The following is a 20,293-nucleotide window of genomic DNA, read 5'->3' as shown; positions in this document are numbered from 1 at the left end:
AAGTTGTTAATTGAAAGGGCACATCGTGTGCATGCCCCAGATCTGACTATGAGAAAGCAAATTAGATCTTTAATAATAAAGATGCAGTCCTACCAGCAGAAGGAGGTGATTCTGACAGTGGCAGAAGGGCAGTACTAAAATTGAGAGCAGTGTGTTTATGGAGAATGATTAGTCACTGTACACCAGGCAGAAGAGGAATACATTTATGTCACTGTTTAGGGAATGTTGAGAAGCAGGCATGACATTCAAACTGTTTTACCCAGCTATCTTAAAATATTCTTCCCTGAGTGACAGTCATTTTTTGATGAAGTACATGCTAAGGAGAAAATAGGAAAATTTATCCAACAAAAAGTGAGCTATGAAACAGAATGAGATTCAGCTTCTTGTTCTTCTGGTAATAAAGACCACAGAGAGACTATGCCAGTGAAACCTTTTCTGATGTTTCAACAGAAAATGCTGGAGAGAAGAAAGAGCACAAGAGTTGACGAAGAATCAAGAGTATGTTGGAAGTGAGAGAGAGACAGCATTTGGTAGATGGAGATGACCAGTAATACAACCAGTAACTTGAAAATTGGCAAATGTGAGATTACAAAGCAATAATTATATTTGTAAAGTATGACAGAACAAGAAAATCTGGAACTATTGGACTTTGTTCCTCACTGTAAAGTATGTGGCCTACTTCATGTTATTAATGTTCAGAAAAATACTTAAGGGAGGGGAAGAGGAGATAGAATGTTTTTTCTTAATCATACTCTTTTTACAGTGTAGGATTCTCTTTACATGCTATAAAGTAAAGTTTTCTCAGTTTTTAAGTGTAAGGGGATACTATTGTAAACAAGTGCTCCTGTTTCTTCTTTTTCAGTTTTAAGAAATGTAGACATGTAGGCAATGCAATGCAAAAAAAATATGTTTAAAAGAGCATGACAAAAGAAAAATTGATGTTTTTTTCTTATTCTTACATGGGGAAATGACTGGATTTAAGAGAAAACAAGTAAATAAAATATTTTTTTAATATTATAAGGCTTTTTTCTAGCAAATAAATGTATGCTTAGTAACAGCTCTTTATCTGGTGCTCTTGTCTCCATGGAGACATTCTGACAGAGAAATTGGCTAGAAAAAAAAGAAAAATTGGCTAGGAGATAATGTTCTTTAAAATCATTTAGGTGTTTTCCCATCTGGGAGAGCTGTAAAGATGAGACATATCCAGACAGCACTTTTAAGTACAGGCTTTACCATGTGGCTTTGTATGGATAACCTTTCTTTTAGGTTAACTCAAGTCTGTCAGTATGGGTCATTGTTCCTATTAAGAGGGTAAAACTTCAGTATTTGAGATGTACATAATTTTGTGTGTTACTACCAAGTTAATAGGTTTTGGGGAGGGATTGTGGTGTTTTGTTTGTTTAAATTTCAATAAAACAAAAATGTTTTGTGAGATGTGACATAGGCTCAAATAGATATTACAAGAAACAACTGTATAAAAGTCTGCCAGACGGTGTATGCATGTAACACAAAAGTTGGAACCAGATATTTAACAAAAAAACTTATGCATAAAAGGTAGGAATAACAACTTTTTAATACAATGATGCTTTCTGTAATGTCCTTAAATGTCAATGGCCTCACAGATAAAAATACAAATAAAGAGTAGTGAACTGTATTAAAAAGTATAGAGTGCAAATAGCTATGCTATAGAAGACACAATTGGAAAGAACTGGACATGTAAATTTGATAAAGAAAAGTATTCAGGATGGTTATTCAGTGGAATACCTGGGACAAAGGAAAAGAGGAGTGTGTATATTAAGTGCAAGAAGAGCACCAATAGTAATAGAAGAGGATAAATAAGATGATTATGGTATATTTGTAGTGCTAAGGGGCTACTGGCAAGGGAGGAGGATTACATTGGCATGTATTTATATTCCACCTAAACCTGCTATGATGGAGCTTAAGAAAATTCTGGAAGAAGTAATCAGCTTTCAGCATGGAATATTACTTATAGGTGGGAACTGGAATTTAATTTGCCACAGTAAAGATGTGTCTGGGGGGCCCAGAAGGGAAAGTATAACAAAGGAGGGCACACTTTTGAAGAAATTTATGAAAATATTTAGCGTGGAAGATGTGAATTTGGTACTAGGAGTTTGGAGTGAATTTATATATTTTTCCCTAAGCTACAAAAACTGGACTAGGCTGGACAGAATTTACATTTCACAGAAACACATGCATTTAGTTGAAGGTCATGATACATACCCAATAACTATTTCAGATCATGCACCAATAACAACTAAAAAACAGTAATGCAATACAAATGAGATACTGGTGATTTCCCACTTATCTGTTGAAAAGAGAGAAGTTTAAGGAATCGGTAGTGAAAATTATTCAGGAGCTATTAGAGAAGATAAAAATTAATTCTGAAAATATAACTAGGGTGTGGGATAAAACTAAAGTGGATTTTTAAAATAGGGTGTTAAAGAAAGGGAGCTATGGTTAAGAAGTATCAAGAATTATTTAGAGGGACTGACAAATGTTAAAATATTGCAGAATAGGGAAATCTCACAGATCAAGAAGAGGAGCAACTGCAGAATGCTAAACAGAAAATAAGGGATTACCTCGATAATATGCATGAGTTTAGAATGATTGCTGTTAAACAACTGTTTTTTGATGATAACTGTAGAGCACAAAATCTTTTGCACAAGGACTCTGGCAGCAGAAAGTAGAAAGGGCTGTCACCAAGTTTAGGGAGCCTATAACAAGGATTATAGCAAGAGATCCTGTAGAGATATTAGAAGCAAAGAAATAAGGAAATCAAGAAAAGGTGCTAATAGAAATGTGTATGGAAGAATTAAGTAGGCCAAGGTCAGAGGTAGGTGAGGCTCAATTATTAACAGGATAGGAGGAGATGAGATAAAATGGTGATGTACAACCCATCTACAGGAAATTCTCCAGGAACAAATGGCATTCCTGTGGAATTTTGGAAGCTAGGAGAGAAAATGCGATAAGAATCTGGAAGGTTTTGTTTAACAGTATTTTAAGGGGAGAAGTACCGACAACCTTGAAGAAACAGTGGTAGCTATAGTACCTGAAGAGGATAAAGATCCATCTTATCCAGCTTCATACAGACCTATTTCAATATTAAACCATAATTATAAAGTGTTTGCCTAGAATGGCAAAAGTGATGCCAACATTGATGGATATAGATCAGTGTGGTTTTGTGAAGGGGGGCAAACATTTGACAACATTAACAGAACATTGATAACCCAGAGGGAAGCAGAATGTTAGTAAATACCACTGTTGATGGTCGGTCGAGTAAACTGGGACTTTATGAGCAAAGCAATGGAGGCATTTGCATTTCCTGATAGTCATAAGGTTGACTGAGAGGATATATGAGGGATCAGATGTGAAAATTCAAGTGGGTGGGGGTCCTCTCAGATAATTTCTGCTTGAGCAGAGAAACCATGTAGGGGTGTCCTCTCTCCCTTTTGTTATTTGCATTATATTTAGAACCATTGGCAAAGAAAATAAGAGAATCCAAAGGAGAAACAAACTGCTCAAACAACATATTACAGCGCGAAACACAGACTCCAAGACTGAACACTCTGTTTAATAGTATAAAAACAGGGAACAAGCACTTTTGTTTTCTAAGTCAGTATATGAGACTTCATCAGATTCAGCCAACAGTTTAAAACCTGACTTTAAATAATGAAGGTATATCATGTACTAAAACAGTCATATGACCAACAATTAATACAAATAAAAATAAACAATAACATAATACAACTAATAACCTAAGTTAAATGTCTTAAATTTCATTAATAAATGCCTAACTATTTTGAGCTCTAAGTTTCAAAACACAACCTATAGAGGCTAAAGTGTTCAAACCCAGCCATTGAGTAGCATTAAAAAAAATCCAATAAAGGTCTTTTTTCTCCAGGTGGTAAAAGCACGTGATATAGCTATACTATTTAAACTCAGGTTTTTAACTGCTGGTTGAATCTGATGAAGTCTCTTATACTGATTTAGGAGATGAAAGAGCTTGTTCCTTGTTTTTATGCTATTAAACGGAGTATTTAGTCTTGGAGTATGTGTGTTCCTTGCTGAAAATAAGGGACTCAGAAATTCAAGGATATAATTGGTATGGTAGTCAAGAAAAGCTGGTTCTATTTCCAGATGATATTTTATACCTGACAAAACCAGAAAAGGGCATTACTCTGTTGTGGAACATTTTGGGAAGTTTCATATCTTTTCGGCATACAAAATGAATGAAGCTGAAACAAAGACAGTAGTGGTAAATTATGTACCCACACACACAAATTGGTTCAACAACATCCATGTTTATGGGGAAAATGATAAAATGAAGTATTTAGGAGCATGGATTAAAAATTATTCCAGTGTGGCAGCTAAGGATATGTGGGAAGTGACTAAACAAAAGATAATACAAAAACTGAGAAATTGTAAGCTCTGTTACATGGATATATATAGTAAGATACAATCAGTTAAAATGTTTAGTCCCTTTAGTCATATTCACAAGTCAAGCATATTTTTATCAACCAGAGGAGAAGGTGTGAATAGCAATTAATAAAGAGCTAAAGGACTTTATCTGGGAGGGGAAGATGGCAAGAGTCAAGTGGGATAAGCTGAATCTTCCGTTAGAACAAGGTGGATTTAGATTGCCTGATTTGAAGGGGTATTTCAGAGCTACACAGTTAAGGCTCCAATACATAGCACAAGCAGAAAGCTAGAATTCAGGGTAGAAAGGGATGATGATGAAACGGGGAAGCTCAAGAAACAAAGAGAGATTGGGATCTTGGATGCAGATTTTTAAGGAGGATAATAATCATACAGAATATATTCATAAAGTATTATAAGATCTAAGCCAACACTTAAATGGAAAAAGGTAATTATGCAGATAAGAATGACTGGAATTAGCTATACAGGCAATAGGCAAGAGGAGGCTGGAATTTATTGGAGAAAACTGGTAAAGGAGCCAAGGTATTGGGAGTAAATAACTAAAGAGGAAAAGGGAATAGAAGGGGAAGAAGCCAAGAATTTATTTGGAATGTAGATTATTAAATGAAAGACCAGCACTATTAGAGTTTTTAGTAGAATGTAGAACAGAAACTGCCATTACAAAAGGAATAATTAGTAGAGCATATAAAATAATGCATAACTATAAAAATCAATCAGTGGAGGTTAGAAAGGATTGGGAAGAGAGACTGGATAAGCAATTTACAAAGAAACAATGGGGGATATATGTATGTCTCCCAAATATGCAACAAAATCTAGAAGATTAGGATTTTTGCTTGGAAATGTTTGCATAAATATGTTTATACCACAAGTAGACTCCAGAGAATTTTTCCTAAGGTAGACAACAAATGCTGGAGGAGTAATGGGGAAGAAAGAGGTAATTGGGAACATATTTTCTGAGAGTGTTATGAGTTGGCACGCCTTAAAGATTCCCTGCAGACTACTCTGTCGGCGATACTGGGTGCGCAAATTCGTGTAACTAGGGAAGCTATTCTTCTGAGCTATGATACAGAATCAGAATTTCCTAGACATAGTAAGGTCTTGCTGAGTCTAATTATGGTGGCTGCTAAAAAAGCAATTACTAGAAAATGGAAATCCAAATCTAAACCAACTGTACTAGAAGTAGTGAATATAATAACGGAGATAAAACAACTGGAATTTGGATCTTTAAAAAAGGGTAAGAGCAAATTACATAGGAAAAAATGGGAATTGTGGGAACAGTACATTCAGGGAAGGAATGAAGTTTAAAAGAAAGCAGGACTTAAATGAGCTATGCAATGTTCAGCTGACATTGGGTAGGTTATAACTGATGTATAATGTTTGCATCTAGGGTTATGGTTTCTGATGTAAAATGCTTGTAGCGGAGATTATGTCGATATGTTTTTTTCTCATTTATATAAATGTATGATTGCCTGTGTCACATGACAATTTAATAAAGATGTTTCTTGTTTTAAAAAAAAAGAGGTTGTTCTTGAAATTAAAGCGAACACTGAATCCTGCTAGGATTGTGATATTAATTAATACCTCACAAAACTGAGGAACTTCTTCCATTACCACCTTCTGAGCTGAGCTGCTACCCTCCAGTGAGGACTGTTGCATACTCCATGGACAAAATGATTGCACTTCAGGACCTTGAGACATGTCAGTCTGACTAAAGATCAGTTTTCCATGGTGAAAGCTGGTATAGCACTGATACAATACCTTCCATGTAGCTCACTGTGCTGTCAGTGCTATGTATGCATTCACATTAACCTTACTGGAAAGACATCTTGGTCTGTTTCTTCTAAACAACCACAAAGGGAAAATAAACTGTATCCCCATTAAGCAGCTGTTTGTTTAGAGGTAAAAGTCCTTTCTCCAGCCTGATGGTACTTCTCCAGAGGAGGGTTAGCTCTATAGCCACTTAGAGTTTGAAGATAAAAAAATGATCATGATCCAGGTAGCTGGATAACTTGAGTCAAAGATCACAACTCTGTTACATTGTTATATGATCCAGCTGTGTCATCTTTATTAAGCTACATACTGCTGTACAAATGTGTATTGTCCTTTTTGATCTGTATCTTGTCTTATTGGCTCCAAAGGGAGTTTTGCTGTGTCTCTTGTCATACACTAAGGACTAGGCCACCAGGCTGGAAAGCACGGTTTAGTTTGGGAGGAGGAATAGTCTCCGGCACTAGATATAGAAAAATGGACAAGTTGAACTTACCATACTCCATCCAGCACCGTTTGTGATATCGCCATACATTCAATGTCCTTGATTAAGCTTCTGCATTTTCTACATTGTATTTTTATCTACCATCCTTGCTGGCATCTCTTTTACATACTGTGACCCCCATCAGTTATTCAACTAGAAGGCTGATGGTGAGGTGGTTCAGAACAACACTTAGAATGATGAGAATCTGCTCAGCGAAAAAGCACACAGTTTTACCTATTAAAGAAAAAGTGTGACACGCATCCTCCTATGCTCAACGTTACCTGCTACAGAAAAGTAGTGTACCATACACCCATTTTTTACAGAAAAGTAGTGTACCATACATACATCCACTTCTGCACAACTGGTACAGAAAAATATAGTACCACACAAAGACCTATGCACAACTGTACTTGGTGCAGAAAATATAGTACCACACACCCCAGTGCACAACTTTACACAGTACAGAAAAGTAGTGTACCATACCCCCCCCCCATGCAAAGCTTCACCTGGTGCAGACAAATGCCGTACTACACACCTACCTGTGTACAGCAATACCTGATACAGAAAAGTAGTGTACACCCACCTGTGTATAAAATCACTTGGTACAGAGAAATACAGTAGTGCAAATACCTCAGTCCACAACTTAACCTGGTACAGAAAAATAGTGTCACACATACCCGTGTGCAGAAAAGTAATGTAGAGTACATCCACCTGTGCACAACTTCACCTTATTGAGAAATACAGTACCACACACACCCCTCTGCACAACTTTACTTGGTACAGAAAAATAAACTGCCACACACTCCTGTGCACAACTTTACATGCTAAAGAAAAACAGTACCATACACCCTCTTGCGCACAACTTCACCTGGTTCAGAAAAATAATGTACTACACATGCACCTGTGCACAGCTTCACCTGGAACAGAAAAATGCAGAACCCACCCCACACACCTATGCTCATCTTTAGCTGGTTATCACACACACCCCCTATGCACAACTTTACCTGGTACAGAAAAGTTACAGTACCATACACCCACCTGTGCAAAACTACACCTGGTACAGAAAAAAATACAGAAACACACACACACCTATGCACAGCTTTAGCTAGTTATCACACACACCCCTGTACACAACTTTACCTGGTACAGAAAAAAATACAGTACCGTACACCCTCCTGTGCACAACTTCACCTGGTGCAGAAAAGTTCAGTACCACATACCCACCTGAAGACAAATTACCTGGAGCACAAAAATATTGTACCATCTGTGCACAACTTTGTGTGGTGTAGTAGAATGTTGTACCACACACAACTGTACACAACCTTTTGTGGTGTAGGAGGATTATTGTACTACACTCGGCTATGCACAACATCATATAGTGTAGAAAGAGTAATGTATCCTGCACCCAGCTGCGCACAATTTTGTATGGTGTAGGAGAATACTGTACCACATTCACCTACACACTTCTTGTGGTGTAGAACAATAGTGCCATACACCCACTTGTGCACAACTTCTTGTGGTGTAGAAGAATAGTGCCACTCGCCCACTTGTGAACAACCTCATGTGGTGTAGAAGAATACTGTACCACACCTACCTATGCACACCTTCCACTGGTGCAGAAGAATATTGTGTCCTACATCCATCTACATACAGATAAGGGCTTTACTTAGATATAGGGGTACATTGTATCATTTCTTTTGAGACTTCCAGACGTTTTGTTATGGTTTTATACTTGGTGGCTTTGGAGCTTCCTGCCTTTACTGTACAGGTGGCAGTAGAAGATCCTTCCAGTCTTATCGGCTCACCTTACTGGTTATTTACAGAAGAAACTGAGGGTCTTCCCCTTAGACTGTTAGTGTACTTTGAAATTGCCTTAAAGTGTGTGTGTTCCTCATTGCTGGCTTGTCTGCCTTTGAATCACCTTGCAATTACTTGTAGTTAGTTGTTAGAATTGTTTCTGATACATTTTCACTGGCGGCTAAAGTGTGTTTTTACATTAAGAAGACTGGGACTGTAGTTCCAGTGGCAGTAGGAAGGTAGCCTGGTTTGTCTGAGTTGGGAAAAGCACTTTGAGGTTTAAAGTGAGAATTACTTGTAGGTAGTTGGTACCGTTTCACTTTTGACCAACCAGAGTGTGTTTTTACATTAAGAAGACTGGGACTGCTGTTCTAGTGGCAGTAGAAAGGTAGCCTTGTCAGTCCGAGTTGGAAAGTGAACAGGGACATTTAAAGTGAAAAATACTCATTGTAGCTAGTTATTTGATTTGTTTCTGATACCGTCTCATTTTTTTCTATTTTTTTACATTAAGAAGACTAGGATTGCAATTCTAGTGAGAATAGAAAGGTAGCCCGGTCTGTCCAAGTTGGTAAACACAGCGGGATGCTTACACTGAGAATTACTTGCTATAGTTAGTTGGTTCCTTTTAACATTCTACATTCACTAAGGATGATGCCACAGTAAGAACAGAAAGTGATCGATTTTAATTATTGGTTTAGTTTCTGGTGTCATTATAGGGGAACCAGTATATATCAGCATGGGAGAACTTGGTTAACAGACCACATTGCTTTGCCAAGGATTGTTTGCAGCTGTCCCCACTAGGCTTTTGGATATTGGCTAAAACATGATCCATCCCCTTACAGCCCTTTTTAGGCAGTGTCAAAAATGACAAAACTTCCCGCATAGCAAAAAAAAATGTGAAACAAACCTTAAGATATTACTGCTCAGTGTTAGTAGTCTAAACAAGAAACTCCACACCCTGCAAGCTCTCCTCACTCTGGAAAATGTAGGCATCTGTGCTGTTACTGAGACTTTGTTTAAAGCCACAGAAAGTAGTCCGGCAGTGTAAGGCTACAGTGCCTTCCACACTTTTAGATCAGCAGCAGCACAAAAAGGGGCTGAAGATGGAGATGTCTCAATCAATTTTAGCAGCAAATACAAATTTAGGCTGCTTAAACAGGATCCATGTCCAAGTCTCCACAGATAAGGTTCCCTACCATGTACTGCCCAGCTACAGGTTGCCCTCTATGACCCACAAAGTTCACAACTCTTACCTAGACATACTAGAGGCATCACCATCCAACCAAATACCCTATTCATGGGAGACTTTAACTACTCCTGTCTAGACTGAGAAACATACATTGTCTCTGATATTCACAGGCAGAACGTTTCCTGGACTTTATCAACACAAACACCTTGACCAGATAGTGCCCTATCCAACTAGAAGCTCAAACGCATTGGACCTAGTACACACCAACTTGGGAGAGCATTGCACCCCTCCCCCTTGTTATGTTCTCATTGGTGAAGATGAACCACAAAGCTGTCTCCCTCAAAATAAAAATCATTCCAGAAAACCAAACTAAGCCTGTAACAGCAGGAAATATACTAAAGCAAACTACATCCTGTTAAGCTACAGTTTGTCGAAATTCAAGGCTCCCCAAAACCCCAAGAACACCGCTACCTATGCAGAAATATTTACAGAAACCCTGTACAAACGTAAATAGCTGCATTGAGGCTACCATACCTACCAGAAGTAGGCCCAACTCTTAACACCAAAAGCAAACCACACTGGTGGAATCCTTACTTAATAGGCTATATAACAAAAAAACTCATGGCCAAAATCAGAAAGAGCAATCCTCATACAGACAGGAGCTGTATAATTCAACTAAACAAGAAACTAAGAGATCTAAGTCCAACAAGGCCAATTACGAGGTCAGAATAGCCTCACAGGTTGAGGACAAATACAGCTTCACTTCAGCTGTGTCAGGAATCTTAAAGATAATATTCAGCAGTGTGTAGAACTGGTGGTAAATAGCACAACCTTTATTGACCAGGGTGACATAGCAAATCTACTAGCTTATACTTCATCCCCCACTCAGCCCCCCCTGTGAAATCCCTTCTAGCGTATCCCCCAACTATCAACAGTGAGCAGGTCCTGTAGGTGATTGCGAAGGCCAAAACACTGCTTCATTGGACCCCAACAGTATCCATGGTTGCCTCCAAAAACATGACCTGGCAGGACCACTTGAGGCACTCTTAAACTACAGCCTTTAAACGGGTTACGTGCCAGGTGAATGAAGGGCTGCAGCAGTTATCCCCCTTCATAAGGGTAGACCATTAACTGACCCCGGGAACTGTAGACCTATCAATTTGACAAGTCTAATATGTAAAGCCATGGCAATGATCAGCAAGGACAGTGGGAACCTACAAACATTGGACCAGTCCCAGTTTGGCTTTGTTAAGGGAAGGTCTTGCCTACTTTATCTGGTAGACTTCTTCGAAAAGGGTCACCATGGCTATAGATTAGGGGAAAACAATGCATACCACCTACTGTGACCTGGCCAAAGTGTTTGATACAATACTCAACTCAGGTATTGTTGACAGACACTCAGAACTAGGCAGAAATCCCTTCATAGCTTGCTGGATTGCCAGGTGGCTCACAGATAGGACTCGAGAAGTCAAGATCGGTGAGACCATCTCCACCAAGGCTATCGGTCAACAGCAGAGTACCCCAGGGCTCTGTTTTGGGCCAGCTCCTGCTTGGCATCTACTTCTCCAAAGGCAGGGCTATTGTCAAAGGTCTGTGGCTCACCGAGTTCGCAGAGGACTGTAAATTGGGAGCTGTCATAGGTTCCCCCAACGACACCAACATCCTATAAGAGGGTGTAACACAAATAACTAGTGCAAAAGCCACAGATTAAAACTCAATGCAAAGAAATACATTATAGTTCCTTTTGGGAAAGTGTCCACCCAAGCTAATTACTGCATCAATAAAACACCCTTTAGAGTTAACCAAATAGTTAGGGATCTGGGAAAATGTGTAGACAGTAATCTGGTGTTTGACCAACATGTAGCCAAGACAGTAAGAAAATCATTTCATGTCGCTGAACACATAAGCAAGGGTATGGCATCCAGGTCCAAGGAAGTAATAGTGCTACTCTATTCAGCCCTTGTCAGATCCATCGTTGAGTACAATGCCCCCTTTGGCATTTACCTAGCCAGGCACTTGCAACATTTGGAACTCAACCTTAAGAAAGGTTCCTCACCAGGAGAATCCAGGGCATGAACACCCTGTCCTACACAGATAACCTTAACTCAACCCTGAGTACCATCTCACAGCACCTCTATGCTTACATCCGAGCTGAGTGAGATGGTAGTAATTGTATGCAGTTACAGCCAAGTCCCTTCCATAAGCGCATCTAACTATTTTAGCTCCTATGTTAAAAACTAAGTTGAAAAAGTACCTGAACTTTTTCAGTTACTTTCTCAACTTAGTTTTTACTGTGGAGTTGCATGAAGTTCATATTTAATTTTTCTGAGAAAATCGGCTCACCATGCAGTCATAAAGTAAGCCAGTTCTGTATGCATTGCAAGAAGCAAGTGGTAGCAGCTAATCAGATTGTCAACACTTGCATAACACCTCTCCCGTAATTTAAGGTTTCTTTGATCTGTCAAAATAAATAGGGGATCCAGCAATAGCAATTCTCTTTTGTGTTTCTGATATTTGCAGAATTCACCTAAATTGCTACTGGATCCTATTTATTTTGTCAGAGCAGTTACTTCTCTGTGCCAGATTGCAAGTCTAGATATACTGCCACGATTGAAAAAGACAGCTGCTGAAATACTGTACTTCAAACAAGCAGAGTTTAAAGCGTTTGAAGCAGAGTTCAGCTGCAACAGATTCCTGTTTTAGAAAGTAAGTGTTCGCACAAGAGAATTGCATCCAAAGGTGCCTTGCACCTTCTCCATTTCTGTTTTTTAGTTGCTTCGTACTTGTAAGTGGAATTTTAATGAAAATACTTCATGTGATGTTTATTTTGGAAGTTGTACAAGCTCTGGGTGAAAAAAAAAAGATTTTTTCCTGTTTTTACTGCTGTACAAGTGTGGGATGTACTAGGGTATCTGGAAAAACATCTTGAGATAGTTTTTAGTCATATATTCGTTTAACTGCATTCCTGGCCAAAGAAGTAGCATGTACCTTGGGGTTGCTGAAATGCCGAATGTCCTCCTAATCTACTCGGTTCCCTGGTGACGGCCTGCGCTAACTAGCAGTCTTCATCCTCTTATTTGCCCTTGCCGTCTTCATCATGTTAATTAGGAATTACAGTTTTCATGGCAAATAGGGATTGTTTGTCCCATAACTCCCCTACTTTTTTTTGGCAAAGTGAAAGACATATAAGTGGCCAAATGTACAGTACACCTCACGATAAAACTTGAGACTGAAAATGTGAAACATACTAGAGTTAAATGCAGTAGTAACCTTTACTAAACAATGATTATGATCTTATGCTTTTAAATTTTGTATTGCATCTGGGAGAAGACAAGTTAGTAGAGAATGCACTTCAGGCATTGTATTTTTTTAAGGCGGTTTGGCGATTCATGTAGTACGGAGAGTATTGACTAGGACATCAGAAGAATGGGACAAGTTGGTAAGTACAGTTACAAAGTCAAAGCGCATGCCAAATGTCATCTCTTTGACAGCGTCTCAGTCTTAGTAAAAGTAGAGCACAAAGATCAGGTTAAAGATGGATTAACTTAATTTGTCAGTCTTATTAGCAAGCCCATATAAAGCAGACTAACAATAGTGTATAGAGCTGGGTGAAATTAACTGAAGGCAACTACACTGACTTTGAAATCTAGGTGCATCTTATATGCAGTGGCAAATGTAGCAGCACTTTAAATTTCAAATGTATAAATATGGTACTTGGTCCTCTAGTTCAGTTCTTACATAATGTATTTTCCAGTGGAATCTACAGGTCCCCTCTTTGTCCATGAACGTATAACTGGTAATCTGGTTTCCTTCTATATCCTAATGGCTTGCTATAGACTTGCTGTAGGTCATCTGACAGTCTTCCAAACTGCATGGCTATGTGTTTGTGTGCATGCGGATGCATTCATGCATGTACGCGCACACATTTCCTGAGTTTTTCGGTAGCCTGTCCTGAATTAACTTACGCCTACCAAGTATGAGAATATATTGCAGGTCCGCCTTGACCCTGAAGTGGATCAAGCAACTAACAGGGGAATGAAAGCATTCAGAATAAGGACTTACAGTTCAACCAGTTGTTTTCCTTTTCATTTATGTTGTTCTCATGTGTAAATAGTGACAGCATAAGAGCCTAAGAGTAATGCAGCTTGGAAGCATGGAGGCGTGCACATAATGGATTTCTCAGTGTTCTCATGTGTAAATAGTGACAGCATAAGAGCCTAAGAGTAATGCAGCTTGGAAGCATGGAGGCGTGCACATAATGGATTTCTCAGTGTTGTTCTCATGTGTAAATAATGACAGCATAAGAGCCTAAGAGTAATGCAGCTTGGAAGCATGGAGGCGTACACATAATGGATTTCTAAGTGTTCTCATGTGTAAATAGTGACAGCATAAGAGCCTAAGAGTAATGCAGCTTGGAAGCATGGAGGCGTGCACATAATGGATTTCTCAGTGTTGTTCTCATGTGTAAATAATGACAGCATAAGAGCCTAAGAGTAATGCAGCTTGGAAGCATGGAGGCGTGCACATAATGGATTTCTCAGTGTTGTTCTTATGTGTAAATAGTGACAGCATAAGAGCCTAAGAGTAATGCAGCTTGGAAGCATGGAGGCGTGCACATAATGGATTTCTCAGTGTTGTTCTCATGTGTAAATAGTGACAGCATAAGAGCCTAAGAGTAATGCAGCTTGGAAGCATGGAGGCGTGCACATAATGGATTTCTCAGTGTTGTTCTCATGTGTAAATAGTGACAGCATAAGAGCCTAAGAGTAATGCAGCTTGGAAGCATGGAGGTGTGCACATAATGGATTTCTCAGTGTTGATGTTCTTCATCTCACATTGCTGCAGTCCTTACACTTGGGTAGTCCGCTGTCCTCGGTCGGCCCGAATATCAAAGTATAAGGCTGACGTCGGTCAAGGCGCATTTGACTGACATCAGGACGTCAGGGTACAAATGCGCATGACCGACGTCATATCCTCAGTCTTTTTTGCCGCATGGTCCGATGCAGAAGCAGCATTGCAAGTGCCGGTTGGCGTTCTGAAATTTTTCGATTTCGGAGTTTCAGACCAAGTCAAAGTTGGCTAAGTACCCCGTTGGGGAATATTTTAGTTTTTTCTTGCCTCAGTGGTTTACCGGATGTCAGAAAAAGTGAATAATTGTATTTCTTGTGGGAAACAGATACCGCATAGAGATTATCATACTTTGTGTATTCCTTGTTTAGGGCCTGAGCACGACATTGTTGGGTGTCGCTCTTGTGCTAGATTCAATAAGCGCACTATAAAGAGAAGGTTAGATTGTGCCAGGTTAGTCTTCGGGAAGCGGTGCAATTATAAAATGCCGTCGGATGCTCCGGCCCGCTTCTTCAAGAAGCGCAAGGACAAAGCAGTTAAGCCTAGGCTAGAAGAACCGTCCGTACCGGACGCCAGTTCTTTAGAGGTGTCGGTGGAGCCGGTGGTTCCACCGGAGGTTTCTTTGGGATCCCAGGGATAGACTTTGTTATTGCAGGATGTGGCCTCTCAGGAGGCAGGTCAGGCTGAAGGGGCTTCTCAGGTTACTATACTCCCCTCCCTTCCTAGGGTGGTTAGGCCCTCTCCTTCTGTTTCCAAGGCTTCTCCCAGAGGCAGGCCAGGTTTAGCTTCAGTTGGTGTCACCCCTAGTTCTTCAGGAACTGTGCCCAAGAAGCATATGCTTAAAATGGCAGAAGATTTGATTACTTTGATTAGGAGTTCTTTGCCCCCTCCTGATAAGAGACCTAGGGTGGAGCCTGAGCTAGGGAGTTTTGAGCAGGCTTCGGATGTTTCAGAGTCTTCGGCTGAAGACTTGCAGGAGTATTCTCCTTATTCTGATTCTGATGTGGATGATTCTACTCCTTCTGCTTCTCCTCCTGAGGATTTTTCTTTTCAGAAACACTTCATTCCATGAGGGAGCATTATAAGTGGGAAGGTCAGGACTTCACTTATTCCAGGAAAAGGCTTAGGGAATTTTTGTTTTACCCCAGCATAGGCCTTTGGCTATACCTCCTGTTTTGGATGTGGTGGAAGATGTTTTTACAGAGGCTTCTCTTAATCCTGATTCTTTGCCTCCTGCTCCTGTTAAACCGGATAGGTATTACAGGGTGCCTGAAGCTCATAAGTATCTTTTTAAGAGTCCTAGGGCAGACCCAGAAACTGTTAGTCAGGGGCCTAAAGGTGTTAAGGCTTCTGTTGTCAAGAATCCGGTTCCTACAGATAAAGAGGCCAGGGCTTTGGATAGATGGGGAAAGAAAGTTTATACTTCTTCCACTCTAGCTATGAGGGCTTTGAATTGTCAGTTCCACATTTTGAAATACCAAAACTATCTCCTTTCACAATTGAAGTCTAAGGTTGATGCTCTGGCGGAAGGTATTGATTGTAAAGAGTTACAAGATTTAGTACATGTTTCTGAACAGGTGGGTAAGCATTCTTTGCAATGTGGTTTTGATGCTGTACAGGCCTCGTCTAGGGTGGCTGCCACTGGGTCAGTTCTTCGCAGGCACGCCTGGCTGAGGGATCAGAATTTATCTGACCATGTTAAAACAAGGATTTTAGATGCTCCTTTACAATCTGATGTGTTGTTTGGTTCTCCTGTTGAGACAGTTTTAAAGAAAATGGAAGACAAGGCTAAGTCTATGCAGACTGTTAAAGATTTTTTGCAGGTTCAGCCTCCAAAGTTTAGTAGAAATTGGCCTACTAAGGGGTGGACGTATCCTTCTTATGATTCCCAGTCTAGGGGTAGATCTAGGCGTGGTAGGGGCAGAGCTCAGGGCTCTTTCAGGCCTAGAACAGGGAGTTCTCCTGCACAGTCTTCGGGTGAGGGCAGGGGTCAGTCCTTTCGTAAACAGACCCAATGACCTACCTTTTCAGCTGCCAGAGCCTTCTCGTCTGGCAGCACCTTTGGGAGGAAGGTTGGCACTTTTCAAAGAAAATTGGAGTTTAATTACCCAAGACAGATGGGTATTGGATATCATACACCACGGTTACAGGTTTTATTTCCATACCTTGCCTCCTTTCAAAGGCATGCCAGACGTTCCTCCTCAACAAAGAATAGAGGCTCACAAGCAAATTTCTCTGTTACTCCAAATAGGGGCCATTCAGCCGGTCCCTATGCCAGACGTGGGCCTAGGATTTTATTCTCGCCTGTTCTTAGTACCAAAGAAAGGGAACACGTGGAGACCAATTTTGGACTTATCTATCCTCAACACTTATCTGGACATTCCCAAGTTCAAAATGTTGACGTTACAGCAGCTTTTACCTCTGCTGGGCAAAGATCATTGGATGGTAACTTTGGATCTCAAGGAGGCTTATCTTCATGTTCCTATCAGACTGAGTTGCAGGAAGTATCTGCGTTTTCGAGCTGGGACTTCTCATTATCAGTTCTCTGCATTGCCCTTTGGCTTATCTACTGCGCCCAGAGTGTTCACGAAAGTTCTGGCTCCAGTGATAGCTTTCCTCAGGTTAAAAGGAATACAGATCTATCCTTATTTGAACGATTGCCTGATTCTAGCTCCAGGAAGGGACGAGCTTCTTCATCATTTGGATTATGTGATAGCAGTGCTAAGATGCCTAGGGTATTCTGTGAACGAAATAAAGTCCAGTCTAGTACCCTCTCAGGACATGTGCTTTCTGGGTGTGAGACTGAATACAGCATCCCAGATGGCCTTTTTGACCCCGGACAAACAAAAGAATCTTTCCCTTTACTTTCATCAGTTGTCTCATCAGTCCAGGCTGACTGCAAGGACAGTCCTTCAAGCCTTGGGGTTCATGGCATCTTGTATTCTGGTGCTTCCCAATGCCAAACTGCATATGAGGAAGCTACAATGGTATCTCAAAATGTATGGACACAGCACTGCCAGGATTTGGACACTGTCATTCAAATAATACCTTGCATTCAAAAGGAATTGTTGTGGTGGGCTCAGGAATGTCACCTAAACAAGGGACTCTCTGTGACCCGGCCAGAGGCGAGTCAGATTCTAACGACAGATGCCTCAGACAAAGCTTGGGAGCTCATCTGAATGGAAAGTGGATACAAGACAAGTGGCCTGCCAGACTACAACATCTACATATCAACTTGAAAGAGATGTTAGCAGTCCAGTTTGCATTAATAGCTTTCAAGGATTTACTTCTTCCAGGGCAGGTGTTGATTCTAACAGACAACACAACTGTCATGTGGTACATCAACAAGCAAGGCGGAACACATTCTTATCCTCTATGCAGGCAAGCAATGATTTTGTGGGAGACTGCTCTCAGTTTACAGCTAAATCTTCAGGCAAGGTTTCTGCCGGAGCACAGAACTCCTTAGCAGATGTGTTGAGCAGACAAATTATGGATCCCCACGAGTGGAAATTGGATCCTCATGTATTTCAGAAATTGACAGTGTCATGGGGAACTCCAGACATAGATCTGTTCGCTTCTCCACTAAACCACCAGCTGCCAAAGTTTTGCACAAAATGGTTTCATCCCACTGCTTGGAAAGTGGATGCTCTTTCTTTCAATTGGAGCAATCTTCATGTGTATGCCTTTCCGCCTCTGCCTCTCCTCCCAAAGGTACTACTAAAGGCCAGACAAGACAAGCCAAGGATGATTTTGATAGCTCCAGATTGGCCTCGACAGCATTGGTACCCATTACTGAGAAGCCTGGTACGGAAGCCTCCATGGCCTTTGCCTTCGATTCCACACCTGTTGTCTCAGGAGGACAGTCATTTGCTCAATGTCAAGCTTCACTCTCTGCACCTAACAGCCTGGCATATTCTGTTTTGAACCATAGTGGGCCTCCACTTCCACAGCAAGTTTTGAATGTTATTTTGGAAGCTAGAAGGCCTAGTACAAGGAAAGTGTACGCAGATAAATGGAAGAGATTTTTATTTTGGAGTGCAGCAAAGGATTTTGATGTTTCTGAGCCTAATTTAAGTGTGGCTCTTCAATATCTTACTGAGTTACTGGACAAAGGTTTGTCCTTCTCTTCTATTAAGGTTCATGCTGCAGCAATTTCGCTCACTATGATTGTGACCCACCATTGTTTTCTCATCCTTTGTTCAAGCAATTTCTTAGAGGGGCAAAGAATATAAGACCCCCATGAAGAGCTCCTACTCCTGCTTGGGATCTCAATTTTGTGTTGGAGAAACTCACTCTACAACCTTTTGAGCCTGCAGCTACTACTGAATTAAAGTTTTTATCATGGAAGACTGCTTTTTGTTGGCTATTACCTCTGCAAGAAGGGTTTCTGAGTTGCAGGCCCTTATGGCGGTTGAGCCTTTCTTAATTTTCCATAAGGATAGGGTATCTTTACGTACTAATCCTTCCTTTATGCCTAAAGTGGTTTCTAGTGTGGCTTTAAACCAAACTATTCATTTGCCTACTTTTTATGCAAATCCCCAAAATAAAGTGGAAAAGATTTTGCACACTTTAGATGTACACAGGCAGTTGCGATATTATTTGGACAGAACTAAAGGGTTCAGGCAGTCTCAGCAGTTATTTGTTTCTTTTGCTTTGAGTTCTCAGGGCAAGCCTGTGTCAAAACAAACTATTTCTAAGTGGATTGGGTTTTGCATTGCTTTCTGTTATTCCCATCATGGCAAGGAGGTTCCAGCTGGGATTAGGCCTCATTCCACTAGGGCTACTGCGACTTTGACAGCTTTTTTGAGGGGAGTGGCAACTAAGGATATTTTGGAGGCAGCTACTTGGAGTTCAGTGCATACTTTCTCTAGGCATTATCACCTACCACTTTACTCTAAATCCAGGGCTGGTTTTGCCACTGCTGTTTTGCAGGGCATTTTGGCAGCTCCTGCTTCCTTATAGTTTGGCCATCCTCCCTTACCTCTGCTTTGGGATTCTACCCAAGTGTAAGGACTGCAGCAATGTGAGATGAAGAACATAGTACAGTTTTGTACCTACCATAAATGTAGATGTTCGAAGATCCACATTGCTGCAGTCCAATTTACCCTCCCTCCTTCCCCTCTGTAGTTAGAGGCGGTTGTGTGGGTTGGGTTGTCAATAGGGTGTATTTTGTATATATTGTACATATTTTTAGTGCTAGGATGGTTGGTTGTTTGTTTGCTGTCTTTTGGTTTTGACCTTTATTTTTAGGGTCTTCTGACATCTGGGGCAAGAAAAAACTGAGGATATGACGTCGGTCATGCGCATTTGTACCCTGACGTCCTGATGTCAGTCAAATGCGCCTTGACCGACGTCAGCCTTATACTTTGATATTCGGGCCGACCGAGGACAGCGGACTACCCAAGTGTAAGGACTGCAGCAATGTGGATCTTCGAACATCTACATTTATGGTAGGTACAAAACTGTACTTTCTTATGTGTAAATAGTGACAGCATAAGAGCCTAAGAGTAATGCAGCTTGGAAGCATGGAGGCGTGCACATAATGGATTTCTCAGTGTTGTTCTCATGTGTAAATAGTGACAGCATAAGAGCCTAAGAGTAATGCAGCTTGGAAGCATGGGCGTGCACATAATGGATTTCTCAGTGTTGTTCTCATGTGTAAATAGTGACAGCATAAGAGCCTAAGAGTAATGCAGCTTGGAAGCATGGAGGCGTGCACATAATGGATTTCTCAGTGTTGTTCTCATGTG

The 20,293-nt window shown here is 40.5% G+C and overlaps 1 protein-coding gene across 2 annotated transcripts in view; it reads left to right on the top strand.

Annotated features, from left to right (window-relative positions):
* The window catches only part of METTL3 (methyltransferase 3, N6-adenosine-methyltransferase complex catalytic subunit), a 1,113,102-nt gene that overhangs the window by 857,098 nt on the left and 235,711 nt on the right, over positions 1-20,293 (top strand). The gene's annotated exons all lie outside the window — the stretch shown is intronic.

Source organism: Protopterus annectens, chromosome 16.part0 (genome assembly GCF_019279795.1).
Source record: "Protopterus annectens isolate FY-2018-M chromosome 16.part0, PAN1.0, whole genome shotgun sequence".
Classification (NCBI taxonomy): Eukaryota; Metazoa; Chordata; order Ceratodontiformes; family Protopteridae; genus Protopterus; species Protopterus annectens.
This window is presented reverse-complemented; position numbering and strand designations above follow the sequence as displayed.